Here is a 22,219-nt window from a genome sequence, read left to right as displayed (position 1 = left end):
GCAGACATTAATGCCCCACTTCTCTGATAACCGCATTCTAAATTCACCTTGGAAAATGACCCCCTTCTTGCTCTCAGGCTGTGCAGTGCATGTGGATGCCAACCTAAATTTGGAGGATGGGTACAAGTCCAGGCCTGTCCAGGGATTTCAGCATTTCCTGGGCACAGTGATTGGTTTATACCCAGGAAGATGGATTTGTAATCAATCCATCCTTTGGGAGATTTTCACAGGATTTTTGCTGAGAGAGCCACTCTGTCCTTTTGAGAGCATAGGCAATAAGGTATGTAAGTCTGGAGCAGGCTGGGGTTATCTTTGCTGCCACATGGACAGAAGGCCTAGAATGGAAGGAAAAAATAAGAACCAAAAAACAGGGACGGTGGGACCCAAGAGATGAAAAGAGACATGTTCTTGATGACATCATTCGGGTGCCTAGATCCAGCCATGCGTAAAATTAGCAGTATCTCTGGAAGTTTCTGGTTATCTAAGCCAATAGGTTCTTTTTTTTTTTTTTAATTTTTTTTACATTTATTTATTTTTCAGAGACAGAGAGAGACAGAGTGCAAGCGAGGGAGGAGCAGAGAGCGAGGGAGACACAGAATCCGAAGCAGGCTCCAGGCTCTGAGCTGTCAGCACAGGGCCAGACTCGAGGCTCAAACTCATGGACTGTGAGATCCTGACCTGAGCTGAAGTTGGACGTTCAACCGACTGAGGCACCCTGGTGCCCCATGAGCCAGTAAGTTCTTTTTTAAAATTACGCTAATTTGATATTTATCACTTCAAGGGAAAGAACACTGGCAAGTATAGCAACTAATAAAAAATAAAAAACAAAACCAGTTGCATTCGGAGCCATACTTTTGGCTCAACTGATCCATCATCAACAATGTCCAACTATGGACACCTTCTTAAAAGAGAAGAAACAGCATATCCTAGTCACTCATATAAACAACTATTATTCTTTATTGAAAAATATGTTTTATTTTGTTTACAAAGAATTACAAGGGATTTTAAAATATGTTGAATTTTATTTTATTTTTATTTATTTAAGTAATCCCTACACCCAACGGGAGGCTTGTACTCATGACTTCTGAGATCAAGAGTCATGTGCTCCTCTGACTGAGCCAGCCAGGCGCGCCAAATATGTTGAATTTTAAAATAAATTTGGAGAGCTGCGTGTACCCCAAAAACCCCATTTTATACTCTACTGAGGTCTCCAGTTTGAGAAACTCTGACTCAACTTTATCCCTCCTTCCCAGCCTTCCTTCCACAGTGGATTTACAACCATCTCGTTCTATATGGAAGTATGTCTTCTGACTGTTCTTTAGAAGCCTGTTGAAAACATTTTACCTGGACAGGGAAACGATGAGACCTTCACTTATGGAAACATATTGGCTCTTTCGTTGGCTTCTGGGCACATTTTTTGGGTGCTCTTTAGAGCTGCTGTCTTAAAATTGACGTGCTTAAAATCACATGCTCTCTGCTCCGCTGAGAAGGGCGTTATAAGGAAAAGAATAGAGGATTTGGAAAAGGAACAGCGCACATGTGTATTAAATTCTGAGCATATTTGCATGCACGAGTGATTTGCAACAGGGAAAACCATATTGCGCATCAATATTTACGTTAAAAGAGCGAACTACCATCCAACCAAATGAGGATTTCAAACCTCTCCTTGCTGTCAGCTCCCTCATTTGCACTTGAAAAGAGCTATCAGTCAAGATTGGGTTTTTTTGTTTGTTTGTTTCTTGTTTTTTTTTTTTTGTTACTGGAGAGATGATTCTCTTGGAAGGCTATGTTTTTTCTTTTTTTAAGCTACAACATGCTTCACAACTTAAAAGTGTGTTCATCTTCTTAAAATCACATGGGCTTCATTTTTCAAGCCTTGAGTTAAAGGGATATCGCCCTGGATAAAAATACATCCACAGGGGGAACGGGTTATTTGCAATTCAGAAATGCTAGTCTAATGCATTTGGTGGCGGTGTAAGTTGGGACCGACATAGGAATCTAATTTAAAGTTTTAGAAACTATAACTGTTTTGGTTAAAGTAATGCGAAGATGAGTCCGTTTTCTGACAGCTCAGCAGGCCTCCCAAGCTGTGATTGTCAAAATGATAGACACTGACAAAGAAAATCAATTCTATGTCACAGTGAAACCTATTGCTGAGGTTTTTCATTAAAAAAACTGCAAGTGAAGCCCAGGCAGGACTCTTGGGCATATCTATAAGGTGTGAAAAGCAGCAGAAGAGGTATCTGAATCAAACTGAATTTAAAGATTTCTTTTCCAAGAGAAGCCCCCATTCAACCACCTTAACACTTTCTAGAACATTGCATGTCTTCTGCGCCAACCCCAAGGGTAAGACATCTAACAATTCATTAGTAGAATTGCCATGTTCTTCCTTTTCCTTTGCTTTAACAGCAAACGCCAGATGCTTAGAGCCTGGAGCCTGCTTCTGATTCTGTGTCTCCCTCTCTTCTGCCCCGTCCCCCACTCCGGCTCTGTCTCTCTCAAAAGTAAATAAACATTAAAAAAAAAAAAAAAAAAGACTCCCTGGTTAGTACTCCTGCTGAATGGCCGCTGCTCTGTGCCTAAGTCACATCTTGCCACTCTCTGAGCTCCCTAACGTGGTGCAGCAGTGATAGTCCCTGCTTTCAGTTGTCTTGGAAATGACGAGTAACTGAGGAATCCCTGCCTCCCCCCATCACTGTGGGGCTGGTGCGTTCCCATTTCCCACCCAGATTCCTACTGGTGTCCCACGTTGTGAAGCGATGCCTTACACCCCAGCCCTGTTCCCCACGATGGGCATGGACCGAGGTCTTTCTATCAGGCATCATCCACATCTCCTTCCCTCCTCCCACCCTTTCCCCATATCCCAGCCCTAAGCCAAGGAAGCGGTTTGTAACTCTCATTTCAGGGCTCTGTAAAATAATATGGTGATGTGGTATAGTGGAAGGGCGATGGCTTTTGAAGTTTCACCCAATATTGTGACTTTAGGCTACCTAACCGCGGTTCTCGCTCTGCAAGGTCGTTGTGAGGACTCAGGAAAAGAGGATTATAAGGCTTCTGGAACCTGGTGGTACTTGGAACGGAAGGTCGGTTTCATAAGCACCGTGTATGCGCGCGTGCGTATTAGGGGCAGAAATGACACCAATTGGACCGTTTGTTTTTACTTCTATCCCTCGAACCGTCACTGACTGCGGAGCGGGCTTGACTCGGTCCCTCCTAACCTGCTCCCTTTGCCAGGCTGGACTACACAACATGTGGGAGAACGCGCCTCCTTGTGGCCGGCCAGAGAGTTGCGGTTACTTGCCTTGTCTTGCATCAGTACTTTTTTTTTTTTTTAAGATGCAAAGTCACTTTCCTGACCCAGGTGCTGAGAGGGGTGTTAGGAGCGCGGTGAGGTCACAGGAGTTGACCTCGGGAGGTTGCCTTCAAGGAGTTACGGTAACCAAGGTAACCAACCGTTGGTTGGTTGGCCGGTGGGGGCTGACGGATACATTGTTATGCTGAGGTTGTTTTTCCCACTAGCAAAGCCTTAACTTTAAGACAGTTGAGAGTTCCCAGGGATGTCAGACTGTGCCAGTCTGGAGTATTTGTCAATGGGCTGCAGATTGTAAGGAGATATGATTTTATGTACATTTTCTTTTGCCTTTGTTCTCCACATCAGCCTGTGGAGGGGGACATCCAGGACTTTAGCAACTCCTGGACAAACTGGGACACTGTCCCCACTAGGTTTATCTCGCTCTGTTGCTGAGCTGAGACCAGGTCTCTACAGAGGTTAAATCACAATGCTGGCGGTTTGAATGGGAACAAGGATTGAGAAAAGTCTGGAGAATGGCACAATTTCCCTAAAGGTCAGGTGTAATCAGGGTACCAGCTCAGAGACTGGGGGCGGGGTGGGCCACGTTGGGAGAAGTAACTCACAAAGAACAAAGTTCCTCCCATTGTGTCTACACAGCGACGTTACAGCGACGTTCTGGACTCTGTGATCTGGCTTTGTCTCTAATCTTTCTAGGACTGGTCTTCATCAAAGAAAGCCTTTTGCAGATTTATGAGCTATGGGGTAATTGTTTTTCTTTTGGCAAGACAATTTAAGGGAAGTTTCTCTCTCCATTATTACATCCCACAGAGCCAAAATGAGAAACTTCAAGTTGTCCTTTTCGTCCACCAGTGCTGTGCCAACTGAAACATTACAAACAAATCACAAATTAATATCCCCTAACTAATCACTAGAAGCGGAGAGAATAATTATGGTTTAGTCATGCAGTGAGAACAGAAGCAGAGAAAGGCACCATGTGCCGTGAAAATTGGAAGGAACACCATGGAAGGTAACCTCAAGCACCTGGACTGGAAATGGGCCAGGACCACACGGTTCACACACCGCTCAGGCACAGGTGTTCCAGTGAATGAACCAGAGCGACCTCCCAACCTTTTAAGTCACTTATCAAATTACCCAAATTCTACTCCCGTTGGTCCTTGGAGGTTGCCTTTGCAAAGACTTGCCCAGTTCAGTCCTGCCCAGTGAATCAAAGCCCATCAGATGAAAGAGGAAAAGGACCAGGGTGTTGACTCCAAGACTTCCAGTCCCCTTTCTATTGTAATGCTGCTAATGCAACTCTCTGGGTTTATTATTACACAACAGCGGTTTCCAACTGGGGATCATTTTGCTTTTCCCCTCCCCCCACCGGGGGGGGGCATTTGATAATGTCTGGAGACACTGTGGTTGTCACCACTTGGTGAGTACTACTGGCATCTAGGGGGTGGGGCCAGGGATGCTGCTGAATACCTCCAAGGACAGGACGCTCCCAGGACAAGGAAGTATCCATTCCCAAGTGTCCAGGTCCAGAGAGCCTCCAAGATGGCATAGCTCTGTCAGGCTCTTCTGCTTTCCTTTTTCTCCAACCAGAGGAAGAACAACTGATTTGTATGTTCACGTTGCTGCCATGGAACAGCATCCACACTTTCCCGGGAATGTTCAACAAAAACAGAATAGAGGGGCGGCTCATTCGGTTAAGCATCTGACGCTTGATTTTGGCTCAGGTCATGATCTCACGGTTCATGAGTTCGAGCCCCACGTGGGGCTCAGAGCCTGCTTGGGATGCTCTGTCACCCTCTCTCACTGTTCCTCCCTGTTTGTGTACTCTCTCTCTCAAAAATAAACATTTAAACAAACAAAAGCAGAATAGAGAACATAGGGTGATGTTAAAACCCTGATACTTTCATCAATTTACTGAGCACAACGGAAAGAACTGAGCTAACTCCATTGTAAATTGGTACAGCTCAGGGAATAGGTCAAGGGTTCAAAGCTAGGATCATAGGTTTGTGGTCAAATCCAGAGGACTGCCAACACCATCCAAAAGAAAGGTAGAAAGACAGGAATAAAGTATTTTGGAAACTCAATGTGTAGCCACATATCATATAATTGTAGTATTAATTCAGTTTTCACGCATGGCCAACGGGGAAATTTACAAGACACGTGTAATAGTGCCAGAAAATAAGAAAGTGCTCACATAAATAAAAAATACAACAATGGGGGTGGGGGGTGCCTGGGTGGCTCAGTCGGTGAAGTGTCCAACTTCAGCTCAGGACATGATCTCATGGTTTGTGGGTTCAAGCCCTGCGGCAGGTTCTGTGCTGACAGCTCAGAGCCTGGAGCCTGCTTTGGATTCCATCTGTCTGTCTGTTTGTCTCTGTCTCTCTCTCTCAAAAATAAATAAACATTTTAAAATAATTTAAAAAAATACCATGATGGGGACATGTCACAGGGACACATGAGCCAGCTGCAAGAGCTCCTCCCAGTGGCCAAAGCTGGAACATCCTGAACAACAGAGAAATGAGATGGTGCGGGATTATAAACCAAAGTATAAAATAACTAGCCATGAATCCGTAATACCATAACTAAGTGAGGAAGAATAACTAAATCTATTCTGGGTTGGGGGATAAGAAATCTCATATTTTATTTTTCGAAGCTGTCTGTTAGAGATGTGCTAGCATCTACACTCTGGAGGCAGAGGGACTTCTCTCTGCCACTTCCAGCTTAGTCAACCTGGGCACGTTGCTTGTCTTTCTAAAGGCTCTTTTTTTTTTTTTTTTTTTTTTTTTGCATAAGCAAAATGCAGATAGTAAGGGGATCTACCTCATTATCGTGTGAGTCTCTTACCTTGGTGCCAGCACAATTCAGGAATTTAAGAACTTTTCTTTCCTCCTCTGTATTATTTGCCAGTTGGCATCTCCTTCTTGCCTCTAACCTGTGAGGTCAGTCAGGACGGGGACTGGGTCCCTCATCCCCAAAGCATTCATCACATCACCGCATCCATCACAGTGGTTTCAAAGAAGCCTCTGTTGAACAAATGAATGAACCAGTGAATGGAGGCATGTGTAGATGTGATCAGAACTGCAGCCACACTGGCTGAAGGCCACGGTGTCAATAGAACGGGAATCTTGGTTTCAAGCAATGGGGACAGGGAAGGTGGGGAGTCAGCAGGTGGGGTAAGACCTTCAGACTTTGGATCTGACTGTGTTTGGCAATTCTCTTGACTGTTTCTGTCTTGGAGGGAGGCATGCAAGTTACCGAGGCCCTGCCAATCCGACTCTTGGAGATGCAGAGTCTGTGAGCACTTCCTTCCTCCTGTGAGTAGCAGGTGACCTGGGAGAGCTTACTGTCACCAAGGAGCTCCACAAGAAGCAGGACTTATATAAGACACAATCATTAAAGGGTATCGTTCTATGGGGTGTCCAACATACCAGTTGTATGCTAGTCGGTAGAACATACAACTCTTGATCTCAGGGTGGTGAGTTAGAGCCCCAGGTCGTGGGTAGAGTTTACTTTAAAAAAAAAAAAGGACCTCGTTTGGGAAGTATTGAATCTACTTTGAGCCAATTACCTTTCAGTACCAAAAGCACACCAATAAGAACTCTGTTGTGTTTGGATTTTATAAATATATCCATATATATGCACACATACAATTTCTTAATACAAACAAGTTACACTGTGGATTTGTGTATGTTTTTGAAATATATGTTAGATCCTAGGATTATTATAGGCTCTACCAGTAAAGTTTTTATTCTTTGATTATGATCCTTTCAAATGTGTTCTAACTTCAATAAGATCATACTTATTCCTGTGATTTTAGTCCTAAAGGAACTTTCCTTGGATAACAAGGGTGCATTTTCCAGTTCTTTCGATAGCCACAGAAGATAGCTATTGCATCCAGTTTAATCGCCTCATGATTATCATGAGTTAATGCTGTGTGTACTTGTGTGGACTCACTCGATTGTCTGGATGTGTAAACAGTAACAAAAGTGGGCTTCACTTAAAATGGCAAAGCAGGGTAGCTACCAATGCCAAATTTGCCAAAGGAGTCCTTAATTCTCTGTTTGTCTGTACAGACCCAGCAAGACGTTGTCAGAGCTGGCTCAGGATGTGATTGGTGAGTCTGCTTGAAATTCCAGACTTTCCATCACAGAGTGCTGGATGTGATAAATGGGCTGGGGTCTGATGGTTAATGACTGCTCTCAAGGACAGCTAGAGTATCCTTCAGGCTGAATTATACATACTCAAAAGCTTTCTGCAAAAGCTATACATATTCAAGGATGGCTTTTTTTTTTTTCCCCCTCCAAACGCAGAGATTTTCTATTCCCTTCTTTTCTAACCCCATCCTGGACCCTCCTCCCAGTATTCTGACAACCGTATCAGGCAAGCTGCTCATCGGTTTTCCAGCCAAACGCACCCCTTGGCATTTTAAATAAAGATGTCTGTATGATTTAGTTAAGAGGGTAAAAATTATGTACTGTGGAAGGTGCCTAAAAAGTGGTTTAGAAATTGAGATGTAAGATGTCCTTAATGCAAATGTTCTATTTTTCCTGGCAAATAATGTCTTCATTAATGCTTGCCACTAGCTGGTGCTAGGGCACCACTGAGCAAGTGTGCAATTTCATTGAATCCGTCCACCAGGATTAGTCACCCTAGGTGGGTCGTTCCTCTTTGTTTAACATCACTCCCTTATGTCATTTCCACTCTCTGGCTAATCAACATGTAGGAAAGCAGTTCTCCAATCTTCCCACCCCACAGCTGCGCTTTACAAACATCGAGGAAATTTCCTTTTGAATGAGACGAGCTTTCAGAACACCGGGATTTTCTCATTTTATTGTCACGTCCAACACATAAAGTTATTTTGATTGTTCTTCAATCTTATAATATACAGGGTGCATCTGGGGGACCAGAGATTTTAAAGACAGAGGCATCCTAATAAAGATATGAATCCCCAAATTTATATTGTTCAAGTCCTCCTTAAGGGAAGCAACAGGGCTAGATAGCTAGCCAGAACTCTCTTTTTATTTTACAATTTTACATTGGATCATTTATATATACGTTGAAAGACTCTGCCTTATAGAGGTCTGAAAGCCTCTCTATAAATGTGGGGTCTTTCACACTACTGGAAAAACAATGCAGAAGTTCACATCCTGCTATTTGTTGGTTATTTCTGTTATCCTCAACCAGTAAAGAATAGCAAATTTTATGACAAAAAAAAAAAAAAAAAAAAGCACAGAAGAAAAGTTTCATCTATTGATAAAAATATGCTGACAATTCCATTTCTGGTTAAGTTTTATGTAAATATCACCTTTCAAAATACTTAGGAAATGTGCACAAATTGAGTTTCATTTTATTATACTATCATCATTATACATTTTGCTTTTAAAAGTCATTAAATTTAAAAAAAAGTGGGGAGGGGGCACCTGGGTGGCTCAGTCGCTTAAATGTCCGACTTCAGCTCAAATCATGATCTTGCAGTTTGTGGGTTTGAGCCCCACATTGGGCTCTGTGCTGACAACTCAGGGCCTGGAGCCTGCTTCTGATTCTGCGTCTCCCTCTCTCTCTGCCCCTCCCCCGCTTGGGCTCGCTCGCGTTCTCTCTCTCTTAAAAATAAATACACATTAAAAAAAATAAATAAGTAAAAGTCATCGAAATAGTTAGAAATACCATTATTTGCAATTCTCTGAATTAATTGCTCTAAAGTGATCAGCTCTGGCATTTCTGATGGTAACATGGAGTGCTCCTCCCCCCCTGTGGAGATCAAGGACAGGATGTGTTCTCAAAGGTTTGTGACACGTGTGAGCCACTCCGTTTGTCAACAGCATATGTGAAAGTCTCCTATCCCTGTTCTGTCTGGTATATAATATTGCACCAGAAGTTTAGAGGAAGTGGACAGCTTGGCCAGCAAGCAGTGTTTATTCTTCCTGGCGTCCTGTGTCACATCATGTGTTGGGCTGTTGTTGAGGTAGGAGGCTGGGTAGTGTGGTTAGAAAACCTAAAACAGCAGGCTGAATGAAGGTATCAGCTATTTCCCAGCGTACTGACTTGTAACTTTTAAAGTAGTGTCGAGGGGCGCCTGGGTGGCGCAGTCGGTTAAGCGTCCGACTTCAGCCAGGTCACGATCTTGCGGTCCGTGAGTTCGAGCCCCGCGTCGGGCTCTGGGCTGATGGCTCAGAGCCTGGAGCCTGTTTCTGATTCTGTGTCTCCCTCTCTCTCTGCCCCTCCCCCGTTCATACTCTGTCTCTCTCTGTCCCAAAAATAAATAAACGTTGAAAAAAAAAATTAAAAAAAAAATAAATAAAGTAGTGTCGAGTTTTAGCCTCAGCGACAAGGTGCTGGAAATATGAAATAAATTATTATCTTTCTTTAACTAAGGCTATCCAATGAACCAGAACAGCGATCATTTCCGCTAACTGTGTCAAAACCACAACAATCACAATTCCATCTGGAAAATAATCTGTCGCTCACACAGTATGTCAAGATGATTTCCAAGAGTGGCTGGCTGGCTCAGTAAGAGGAGCATGTGACTCTTGATCTCGGGATCGTGAGTTCAAGCCCCATCTTGGGTGTAGAGGCTGCTTAAAAAAAAAAGAAAAGAAAGAAAAAAGATGATTTCCAAATGGACCAAAGATCTACATTTTATAAATGAAATTATATAAGCACCAGAGAAAAAGTAGGCAAGTTCCTTTGTAACGTAGGAGTGGAGAAAAACCTTAGTAATTATGACTTGAAATTCAGAAGCAATAGAAAAAAGAGATTGTGAATTTAACTCCCCCAAATAAAACAAAACACATCAAAGACCTTTTAAATGGTGAAACTACTAGATGCAAAGGCAAAAGACAATAAAGAGGGGAATGATTTGCAACTTATAGAGAAGGGATTTATAGACAGCGCCTCTAAAAGTCAAGAAGAAAAAGTGATTTTTTTTTTAATGGATGAAAGTTACAAACAGTTCATAGAAAATGAGAAGCAAATGGTTTTTAAAAAGAAGATAAAGATGCTCAACGTCACTCAGAATAGGGGAAACGAGAAAACCTCACCGAGGGGTTATTTCTCACCTATCAGAGTTACACACATTTAAAACTTTGACACGAAATGCCATCGGTGAGACTGCAGAGGAAACAGGAATCCTCATACATCATAGGTAGGAGTACAGAATAACATAAGCCCTGTGGAGGAGGATTTGGCAATATCTAGCAAAACCCCGTATGCATTTATCCTTCGAAGGAACAATCCCATTTCTAGGAAACTATCCCAGCGATTCATCCGCAAACAAACAAGCAAAACACAGAACGACATGTTAATTTACTCATACATATTCAGTTACTCATGACAACATTATTTGCAATGGTAAAACACTGGAAACAGCACAAATAGCCCTCAGTAGGGAAATGGTTGAATAAAGTATGAAAAATCCACACAATGGAACACTGTGTGTCGTATAAAGGAATGTGGAATATCTCTGTATTCTTAAATGGGGTGATATGCAGGATATATTGGTAAAAGAAAAGGCCATCCACAAAACACTGCATGTAGCACACCACCTTTTCAGTAAAGGAGGGGAGGAAATACTAGGAAATACTAATGCAAACACACACACACACACACACACACACACACACACACACACACACACACTTATATTTCCAAAAGGAAACACAAGAAGGATAAACCAGTGGGGAAATTATTGGGAGGAAGAGGGAGAGCATATGAGGCAAAACAGAAATAGATATGAGACTGCTCTGAATAAATCTAGCTATAAAGCTTTGACTTGGGAATCAGGAAATATTTTACATATTCCAAAAAGAAAATTAAATCAAAAGGCAGGGAAAAAAAGCATTTCCTTAAAATTCGAAAACAAATCCAAACAAGTACTGAATTATATATGAAACTGATGTACCACTAAGATCACTAAGATAAAAGAGCTATTTCAAGTTAACTTTGGTAGGCAGCATTTGGACTGCACATCATTAGAATATTCTGAGGCTAAAAAGAACTGTGAAGAAAATTTGAACTTCAACAGTCTTTTATGAGTCTCAATATTGACATTTTGAAGTTATATGTGTATGGTAGATTAATAAGTCATTACAGCAATAAAATTATTGTTAGAAATCAAGATTTTTTTAGTATAATGGAAAAGACACTTCTGTTATAAACAAAATTAAAGAATTTAAGTGTAAACCCAATGATGTTAAACTTGAAGCAGAAATACCACTACAAATACTTCAGGCTTCTTGCTTTTGAAAAACAGTGAAAGATGTGTTTTCTAAATCAGTTAACAGAGGCAATAACAGCTCAGTAGCAATGAATATACCATTCCCCACTGAAACAAACAAGGCTTTTTAGAGAAATAGCTAAAGCTAAATTGGAGGCAGGAAGTGTATGAGCTGGTCCTGGGGGCTCTGGTGCCAGAAAGCAAGGAAGCAAAGACGAATGGGGTCATGTCAAAAAGCCACCTTGTGGGGCTACCATGGCCTAAGATGGGACAATTTGAGCTTCAGAAAGAATAATGATTGCAACTGATCAACACATAACAAATGTATGAGATCCTGAGTTCACAGTGATAATCAGAAGAAGGGAGAGGGATGGCAACAGTAACTCAAAACATTCATCGGGCTCTATTGAAGCAACTATTGGAAGCTAGAACACCAACTCTTTTACAGACCGAATGTTTGTATCCCCGCCAAATTCAAATGCTAAAACCCCAACTCTCCAGTGTGAAGGTGTTCAGAGGTGGGACCTTTGGAGCTTTCTCTCTGTCTCTGCACCACATGAGGACACAGCAGGAAGGTGGCAGTCTCCAAGCCAGGAGGAGGGCTCTCACCGGACACTGAATCTGCTGGCAACTTGATCTTGGACACCCCAGCCTCCAGAATTGTGAAAAATAAATGCCTACTGTTGAAGGCACCCAGTGTGTGGTATCTTGCTACAGCAGCCTCAGCTAAGACAGACTCTCTACTCTGAGGAGTGATAATGCAAGGGAAAGAATTAAGCTTTCCTTCTGCTTGTTCCGTGTGAACTGTATTTCTATGTTACTAAATAGTTCTAGTTGATGAAGAAAAGTTCTTCTTTACAAGAAAATTCCAGCTAATAAATGTAATAGAATAAAAATGGTAGAAAGATCACCACTTTTCGATTCCTAATTAAATGAGTGGTCCAGATGCAAAACCTAATGGTGATGGTTGACAGGGACATTTACAACGAGAGATCGGACTGTCCCACCTGAACCCACTGGCGTGTCCAGCATCACTGTAGGTAGGACAACCAGACTAAGTACCTGCTGATGAGATACCATAGAAACTACAATAGACAGTACCACTGTGATATATTCTTGCCAAAGAATTGCCAAAACCTTTAAACCTAGCTTTTAGTTTATAGAACAGACAAGGGACAAACACCAAGTTAAATGTCTCCAGAAGAAAACTAACAAACACGTGCAGAATGTAGGGCACCCTGTAGAAAAACAGATGCAGTTTCTAAAATAAGTCAAGAGCATAAGGGAAATAGGGTGGAAGGAGCAGGGGTTGGGGGAATGTCCCGGATTATAAAAAAGACTTGAGAGCCATAATAATCTTCAAATGTAATGAGTGGAAAATTAGAGTATAAACGGACTAGTCGTTCTTATTAAGGAATTTTTAACTTTAGTTAAATGAGGTGATGCTATTGTGGGAAATGCCCTGATATTTTAGAAAGATCTACAGAAGTATTTCAAGGTAAAATGACATGATGGTAAGGATATGCTTTTAATTAGTGATGGGGGAAAAAAGACAGGAAGGAAGGGAAGGAGACAGGGGAAGAATGGTTAGATAAAGCAAGTATGACAAAATAAAAATGTTGAAATCGCTAATGCAGAGAAATGGGTCCGTGGGGGTTAATTATTCAATTCACTGCATTTTTGTGGGAAAAAAATGTTCATAATAAAATGTAAAAGACAAACAATAACCATTGCGCACTTTGCCAAACAGATTTCAGATGATCAGTGTATCACCTAGGATAGACCTTCTGGTCATGAGTTTCCTGCACCCGGGTGCTGACAGTGACCTTCCCAGGTAGTCCAGAGAAGAGATATATGCAACGATGGGGTGACAGGGGCTCCAAGAGTCCCTCGTGAGCTGCTGTGTCTTCACTGTCCCCTTAAGAAACATTTTATTTTGAAACCTTTCTTTCCTGGAGCGCCTGGGTGGCTCAGTCCGTTGAGTGTCCGACTTCAGCTCAGGTCATGATCTCATGGTTTATGGGTTCAAGGCCCGCGTCGGGCTCTGTGCTGACAGCTCAGAGCCCGGAGCCTGCTTCAGATTCTGTGTCTCCCTCTCTCTCTGCCCCTCCCCTGCTCATGCTCTGTCTCTGTCTCTGTCAAAAATGAATAAACATTGGGGCGCCTGGGTGGCGCAGTCAGTTAAGCGTCCGACTTCAGCCAGGTCACGATTTCACGGTCCGTGAGTTCGAGCCCTACGTCAGGCTCTGGGCTGATGGCTCGGAGCCTGGAGCCTGTTTCCGATTCTGTGTCTCCCTCTCTCTCTGCCCCTCCCCCGTTCATGCTCTGTCTCTCTCTGTCCCAAAAATAAATAAAAAACGTTGAAAAAAAGAAATTAAAAAAAAAAATGAATAAACATTAAAAAAAAAAAAAAAAAGAAACCTTTCTTTCCTTTATTACTGATCAGGCTGATTCAAACAGTCCATTTAGCAAAAGTGCCCGACAGGTCCGAAACATACCGTGTAAAACCAAATGATGTGGCTCATTCGTTCCCAGAAGGGAATAGCTCTTTAGTATAGGCACAGAAAAGAACAAATGTTTTTATGATCTGGGCTTAAAAAAAGTTAATGCAAGGAAGAGCAGGAACATACTGGGTTGGGAAGAAGAAGAGCTGGGTTGTGCCAGTAAAGGACTGTAGGGTATTTGGCAAGTTGCTTAACAGGAATAAGAGCATCCAGGGGATCCCCAGTTCTGGGCTTCTAGGAGCACGTAGTCTCATGAGGTAGTGAGCATCTGCTCGCAGGTGGTGCATGAGCAGAACAGGAGCCAGAGACAGAATGCAGAGCTAGGAGATGATTCTAAGGTTCCTTGTGACTGTGAGATCCTGGGATGCTGGGACCCAGTTGCCAGAATAGCACACGCGTGGAAGGGTGTTCATAGGTAAATAAAAGAAGCTCCAAACTCCAGTTCTGTGACTGGATCTGCCACCTTGCCTCCGCCTGGAGTGCATCTCTGCTATGAAACACAGTAGCTTGTTTCTGGATAGGCCGGTCAATATTTGGTTTTCCAGACAGTGATTCTGGGGTGCCCCAGAGAATGTGGTCCAAGAATTCCTGAGGGATCCTGGTAGCCCTTTCAGGCAGACCTCCCTTTGTCAACCTGTCTGATTGAAGCAGGGTTTTCTCCATATACCTAACCAAAACCCAACTGCAAAAGCAGGTATGGGAATCCAGCTGTCCTCGATGACACCAGACATTAAGGAGATTTGCAAAACTGTAAAACATTGTCACTCTTCTCACGAAATTGGTTTTGTTTTGGAATTCGTAGTTATTTTTCATTAAAAATGTGCTATGTTGGGGCGCCTGGGTGGCGCAGTCGGTTAAGCGTCCGACTTCAGCCAGGTCACGATCTTGCGGTCTGTGAGTTCGAGCCCCGCGTCGGGCTCTGGGCTGATGGCTCAGAGCCTGGAGCCTGTTTCCAATTCTGTGTCTCCCTCTCTCTCTGCCCCTCCCCCGTTCATGCTCTGTCTCTCTCTGTCCCAAAAATAAATAAACGTTGAAAAAAAATTTTTTTTTTAAAAAAATGTGCTATGTATGGTAACGTATAAATGGGCTTATTGTATTTTAAATAAATCTATACATATTTTTAAATGTCTATTTTTGAGAGATAGAGAGAGCACAAGTGGGGGAGGAGCAGAGAGAGAGAGAGAGAGAGAGAGACAGAGAGACAGAGAGACAGAGAGACAGAGAATCCGAAGCGGGCTCCAGGCTCCGAGCTGTCAGCACAGAGCCCGACGTGGAGCTTGAACTCATGAGCGGTGAGATCATGACCTGAGCCGAAGTCAGGCACCCAACCGACTGAGCTATCCAGGTGCCCCAATAAATATATATTTTTAAATTTTTCCAGTTTTAATTTCTAATGTGGTAAATATTGGTAGATATACCACGTAAACAAAAGCTCTTTGTGGTCCTAAATCATATTTGAGTGTAAAGAAATCCCAAGATTGAAAAGCTTAAGAACCATGGTTCTAGAAAAATCTGACCCCGGGGTACCTGGGTGGCTGAGTTGGTTAAGCATTCAGCTTTTGATTTTGACTCAGATTATGATCTCCTGGTTCTCTCTCCCTTTCTCTCCCTTTCTGTGTGCCCCTCCTCCCCTCAAAAAAACAAAATAAATAAACATTTAGAAAAATCTGACCTCATTTTACTTCTAGCGTCTTCTTACCAAGGATGAAACTTAATCCTTGCAACAGCTCTTGAAGGAAGACACAGATGGAGAAAAGAGGCTCAGAGGTAAATCACCTTGTCCAGAGGCTGCCAGCCCCAGCACACTTCCACTGTCAGCTCAGAAGTCAGAATTAGTTCCCTCGCCAGTTCTAAATCAATCACTGGAAAGGAGATGAGATCCATGATTGATTTAGACAGGTTGCTTAGGGATAATGGATGTTGGGGTGTCAACCACAGATTGTCCATTCTCTTTATAAATGACAAGTCCGTGCAATGAAATGGCCAAAGAGAGGTGCACTATCTCATTATGGATCAGACCATCCCCAGTGGCTACAACAATCCTCAACCCGCGGTATTAACTGTCGCGGATCACCGAGGAGCTGGGACCCAGGTGCTGCAGCCCCAGGACCCTATAATGTAGCCTCTGTGTACCTCCTCTGCCTTCTCCGGCCAGCTGGGCTTGGTGCTTTTACAATTGCTGGCCGTATCTAAGTCCTTTTAATACAATTCTAATTGATTTCTTAATGTCATTGCCTCGGCATGCAAATCTATAGCTGTTGACTCTTCCCACAACAGCATGAAAGGTTGTAATTTTCCAGAGCATCCGTTCAGTTGAAGCAATGGTCAAGTTTCCACTTCCTGAAGGCACATTCAGAGGCAAGAAAACTGTGTTTACTGTGAAGAAAAATTAGCATCAATCATAGGTTGTACTAAAAGTCAGCTGACTGATTTAGGAAAGCTAATACACGCAAATATTTGTTTGGGTTCTCAGGGCTCAATGCAAAGCTGGAGACACTTAACTTTTATTCTTTTTTTTTTTTTTAATTTTTTTTTTTCAACGTTTATTTATTTTTGGGACAGAGAGAGACAGAGCATGAACGGGGGAGGGGCAGAGAGAGAGGGAGACACAGAATCGGAAACAGGCTCCAGGCTCTGAGCCATCAGCCCAGAGCCTGACGCGGGGCTCGAACTCACGGACCGCGAGATCGTGACCTGGCTGAAGTCAGACGCTTAACCGACTGCGCCACCCAGGCGCCCCACTTAACTTTTATTTTAAAGGAGCCTCTTTGGAATAATGATTGACGTACTGAAGTTCTTCCAAAGCTCAAACCCAGAGCAAGGCCGCCCGGCCACAGACTGCTTCTCCAGACTTCTCACGGTGTTATTTCTGGAGGAGCTGTGGCATTGGTAACTCAGGGCACACACTGATCTGTAAGCAGAGGCCTGGTCTGCGGACTGGGGGGAGGGGGCAATAGAGCCAGAGGCTAAGACCTCAGGTCTCAGCTTTGCCACTTAGTGTTGAGTGCCTTTGGGCCTTTTGCCCTGACCATGCCTCAGTTTCCCTGCTGTGAAACAGGAATAATAAATAATAATAGTGTGCACTTCCTGGGTTGTCGTGAGCATATGTAAAGCTCATAGAATGATGTGCAGCATATGACGAGGGATGTGTGTGTGTTTACTATTATTATTATCCCTCTGGGATTGAGGCCGGCAGGGTGAACCAGCGAGGTGGGTAAGGGGGTGTGGGGTCGGACTTGGAGACAGATGCTAGGGAAAGACGCGGGAGGCCCAGGGCTTGGTCACGCCCCCGGGGTTGTTGGTGCTTGTCCAGTGCTTGGGAGTGTGATGGGTGTAAACACGCACTTGTGGAAGAGAAATTTCATCTCCTGTGGCCCCTACTAAGCCCGTCAGGAAACTTGTCACACAATTGGCTTTCCCTGTGCAGATAGCTTTTTTTTTTTCCTTAGATTTTTTTTTTTTCAAAAATTGTAAATGTTTATTTATTTTGAGAGAGAGCATTAGCAGGGGAGGCGCAGAGAGAGAGGGAGAGAGAGAGAATACCAAGCAGGCTCTGAACTGACAGCACAGAGCACCACAGGGGGCTCAATCTCACAGACCTCAAGATCATGACCTGAGCCAATATCAAGAGTCTGACGCTCAACCGACTGAGCCACCCAGGCGCCCCTAGATTTTATTTTCTTCAAGTAACCTCTACACCCAACATGAGACTCAAACTTATAACCCTAAGACTAAGAGTCACAAGCCCCATCAACTGAGCCAGCCAGGTGCCCCAAAGATGGCTTTGGATAAAAATGAGTTGGGGGCGCCTGGGTGGCGCAGTCGGTTAAGCGTCCGACTTCAGCCAGGTCACGATCTCGCGGTCCGTGAGTTCGAGCCCCGCGTCGGGCTCTGGGCTGATGGCTCAGAGCCTGGAGCCTGTTTCCGATTCTGTGTCTCCCTCTCTCTCTGCCCCTCCCCCGTTCATGCTCTGTCTCTCTCTGTCCCAAAAATAAATAAACGTTGAAAAAAAAATTAAAAAAAAAAAAAATGAGTTGCCCTGCCAAGGAAACCCACCCTCCGATTATGAATACATATACCAGAAAACGTATGAAATAGAAGGAACCCAGCCGATTAAAATGCCCTCAGATTTGATTTGCACAGGGTTCTAAGTGTTGTGCTCCTCAGCATGGAGAGATTAACAAGCAAGGAGGTTGAATGGAGATCTTTGTACTTCGACCCAACTGTTTGTTACCAGAGGGTCTGTGGGTTTGGTCCGATGCCTAGACCCACAGATGCAGACGGAGAGACACGTAGCTGGCGCGGCGCGATGTGGGGTTTATTTACTGAGTGGGCTTGGGCCGCGACTGGAGTACAGCACAAATCTGTGACTCAGACCCTTGTTGCTGCTGGCAACTCCCCTGGGTGACCCCCCAGGCTGTGTGCTCCCCATCTTGTGCTCACCATGGCAACCCTTCATAACCCACAGGTCGATGACCCGGGATTAGCTGAGGAGCTGATTTCAGGGCTTGGCCACTGGGGACAGCCTGACCCCAGTGAGCAAAGCTTTCCCCCGTAAATAGCCATATGCTCTATGTGTGGGGCACGGGGGAAGAGAGGCAGCAGGCTTCTGTCAGAGCCTTGAGGGCCCCAGAGGGGATGGTGTGGGGGGCCATGCAAAAATGGATCTTTTCGGGGCTCCTGGATGGCTCAGTCGGTTAAGCATCTGACTTCAGCTCAGGTCATGATCTCACAGCTTGTGGGTTCGAGTCCTGCATCAGGCTCTGTGCTGACAGCTCAGAGCCTGGAGCCTGCTTCGGATTCTGTGTCTCCTTCTCTCTCTGCCCCTCCCCCCGTCTCTCTCAAAAATAAATAAACATTTAAAAAAAGAAAAAAAGAAAAAAAAAGGAAATGGATCTTTCCCCCCACCGGTTTTATGCTCACACGGGAAGGGCAGGTACACCCAGCACAGGGGGCGAAAGGACATTTGTTTAGTGCGGTGGTTTCCTGTGGCTGCCATAACAAGGTGCCACAAGCACAGTGGCTTCAAACAACAGAAATGTATTCCCTCCCGGTTCTGGAGGCCAGAGGTCCAAAGCCACGGTGTTGCAAGACTACACTACCTCCGGATTCTCCAGAGGAGACTCTGTTCTTTGACTCCACCAGCGTCTGGTGGCTGCTGGCATTTCTTGGCTTATGGTGCGTTACTCCAGCCTCTGCCTCTGGGGTCACCCCGCCTCCTCTTCTCCCTGTGACTTCTCTTTTTCTGTGTCTTATCAGGACACATTGGATTTAGGGCCCACTGGGTAATCCAGGATGATCTCATCTAAACATCCTTAAATTAACTACATTTGCAAAGACCTTTTTCCAAATTACGTCCCATTCACAGGTTCTAGGAACTTGGATGTGGACCTATCTTTTTGGGCACAACCACTGAACCCACTACACCCAGGTACAGGTTCTATACCCAATGCCCTTAGTCCCTTCAAGAAGGTCAGAGGCCACGCTACAAGGCAAACAAACCGAATTGATAATCTAGGCTGCTAGATAAATTTTCCAGAAGAGAGGGGGAGTTGAATACCTTGTTTCTTAGACTTTTCAATTTATTTCTCTAGGTGAGACAAAAGCATTCATCTGAGTGAGCCTGTGTAGGAACAATGTCTTATATTGGGGGATCAGTGACACAGTGAGAGCTAGAGGTTTGGGACGGAGGTCCTTCACCTCCTATTTTTTTTTTTAAGTTTATTTATTTATTTTGAGAGAGACAGTGAGCAGGAGAGGGGCAGAGAAAGGCAGAAAGAGTGAGAATCCCAAGCAGGCTCAGCACCATCAGCGCAGAGAATCATGTGGGGCTGGAACTCACGAATCACAAGATCATGACCTGAGCCTAAATCAAGAGTCGGACTCTTGATGCTTAACTGACTGAGCCACCCAGGTGCCCCTCCTTCACCTACTATTGCGTGGCCTTGGGTAATTCAGCCACTCCAGCGTTTGGCTTTCTCACCTAAAAGAAAAGGGCAATAGCAATACCCACATCTGAGGGTTGTTGCAATGCATGTAGAGACTCTAGCATGTTCTAGGACGTGATGGTTGCCAAATACACAGCAACTCCTATTGCTGTCGTATATTGCTTTGTTGTTGTTGTTCTTTTAAGATTTTATTTTCAAGTAATCTCTACACATGACGTGGGACTCCAACCCACAGCCCCGAGACCAAGAGTCGCGTGCTCCACTGACGGGGCCAGCCAGGTCTCCCTACTGCTTTGTATTTAGAAAACACTTCCACGTGCACGATGGATTTGTTCCAGGTGCAAACAAGACTGTGGACCGTGTTATTATTTCTATTTTTGCAGGCGAGGAAACAGACAAGTAATGTGCTATTACATGAACTTCGAGCCAGACACTCCAGCGTTAGACTCCATGTTCCTTCTACCCCATGGTTCCCTCCCCTTCCGGGTGGCTCAGTTGGCAGCCTGCCGAGGGCAAGCTCATCCATCGCCGTGGAGTATGCAGGAGCGTGGGGGAGAGGACCGAACAACGGGGAGGTGGGAAGACACCAAAGAAGTTCCTAATGTTGCCACAACCATCTTTGAAGTTGTGCTGCTCTGTGTTTGGGTGTCTGACTGCCATCTGACGCCATGGCCATTGAACTCTAACCCCTTTGGAGATCTGTGAATGAAGAGTGTGCCTCAGACCCCAAATAGTTGTTTCCTTTAGCCACAGACCCAAAGAGATATTTTCATTGGCACGCTTTATGAGTTATTAGAATAATTCTTCTCACTGTTAACATCTATGGCAGCGCCTGACTCACAGAAAAGTGCTCCATGAATATTTGTTGAATGCTCAGTCGACGTCAGTATTTTATTTTCATTAAAGTGTTTCTGATCACGCAGAGCGAGTGTTGAGTGAGGAAGGCGTTTTAGGGTGACTCACCACAAAGGGTGGAGAAATGAGTGCAGCTGGGTCTGCCTTTCTATACCGCTCATCATGCAAGTGTTGGCTTTGCCTATTGTTCCAGGACACATTTCTGTCACCATGGATTCCTCCAACATGAGTGAAAAATTGGAATGACAGTATCGGAAGGTCTGGGGACATCTGTCTGTCACAAAGGAAGCATGGTAGCTGCCAACCCATTGTTTAGAAGAATCCAGAGAATGGCTCCAGGTCAAGAGTGGATGAGGTCAGTGTCGCTTTCCATGTGGGATGGGCTGGATGGGCCATGGGGAGCTGCCTTCCCAGATGGGCTACTCATGGGGTGTGTTAATTTCCTAGGGAGGCTGTAACAAATTACCTCAAACTGGGTGGCTTAAAACAACAGAAATTTATTTTTCATAGTTCTGGAGACAACAAATCTGAAACCAAGGTGTTGGCAGGCATACCTCCCTCTGAAGGCTCTAGGGGAACCTTCCAGCTTCTTCAGCTTCCTGTGGTTTCCAAGGGTTCCTTGGCTTGTGGCTACATCACTCCGACCTGCCTGTGTCTTCATATGGCCTTCCCCACCCCCCCACCCCCATGTTTCTCTTCTTCTCTTTTTACAAGAACACTCGTTATGGGATTTAGAGTCCCATTAATCCAGGATGATCTTGTCTTGAGGTCCTTAACTCACTTACATCTGTAAATACCCTTTTTCCACACATCTGTAAATACCCTTTTTTCACATAAGCTCACCTTCACAGGGACTGGGGGTAAGGACTTGGACTTCCTCTTTTGCGGGCCTCAGTTCAACCCATTAGAGTTGGGGCTGCTTCCCGTTTCTGAAGGCGATACTGATAAAACAATTGTGGATGGATTCCCAGTCGATTCCAAGCATACTCCTTATTTCCTACTTAAAAGAGGAAATGTTCAATTTAATTTTGTGCATGTAGAAATTCGTTTTCATTTCAGAGAAGGTGACTATCATGAAATCTTGTGATTTTTGACAACTTCCCCAGAAAGATTTTGGACTCTGGATCACCAGAGGAATTTTCTCAGGAGCCAACTTCACATCTTTAAATTCCTTTTCTTCTACATATTAGAAAATCCCTTCCAGCATCTAACACATCACCTTATACTTAAAAAAATACACTGACTTTTAAATTCACTCAGTTCTATTTTTATTAGAAATAATTGACTAGCTCCAAACGTGTTCTCATGGAAGGTAAATGAGACATTTCTATCATTTTGAAAAGACACAATAAATGTATTTTATCAAAATGTTTTCATATAGAAAATAAGATCA

At 44.0% G+C, this 22,219-nt stretch overlaps 1 long non-coding RNA gene across 2 annotated transcripts in view; it reads left to right on the top strand.

Annotated features, from left to right (window-relative positions):
• Positions 1-688: 688 nt before the first annotated feature.
• The window catches only part of LOC123597210, a 42,849-nt gene continuing 21,318 nt past the window's right edge, over positions 689-22,219 (top strand). Inside the window, exons 1-2 of one of the 2 annotated variants that reach the window (XR_006712031.1) lie at positions 689-733; positions 21,020-21,181. This is a non-coding gene — a long non-coding RNA (uncharacterized LOC123597210). Of the gene's footprint in view, positions 734-21,019; positions 21,188-22,219 lie in introns of both variants that reach the window. The other variant, XR_006712030.1, reaches the window with a different exon arrangement.

This window comes from Leopardus geoffroyi, chromosome C1, assembly GCF_018350155.1.
Source record: "Leopardus geoffroyi isolate Oge1 chromosome C1, O.geoffroyi_Oge1_pat1.0, whole genome shotgun sequence".
In the NCBI taxonomy this organism is placed as follows: domain Eukaryota; kingdom Metazoa; phylum Chordata; class Mammalia; order Carnivora; family Felidae; genus Leopardus; species Leopardus geoffroyi.
The sequence above is the reverse complement of the archived record's forward strand: the minus strand, read 5'-3'. Positions and strand labels throughout refer to the sequence as shown.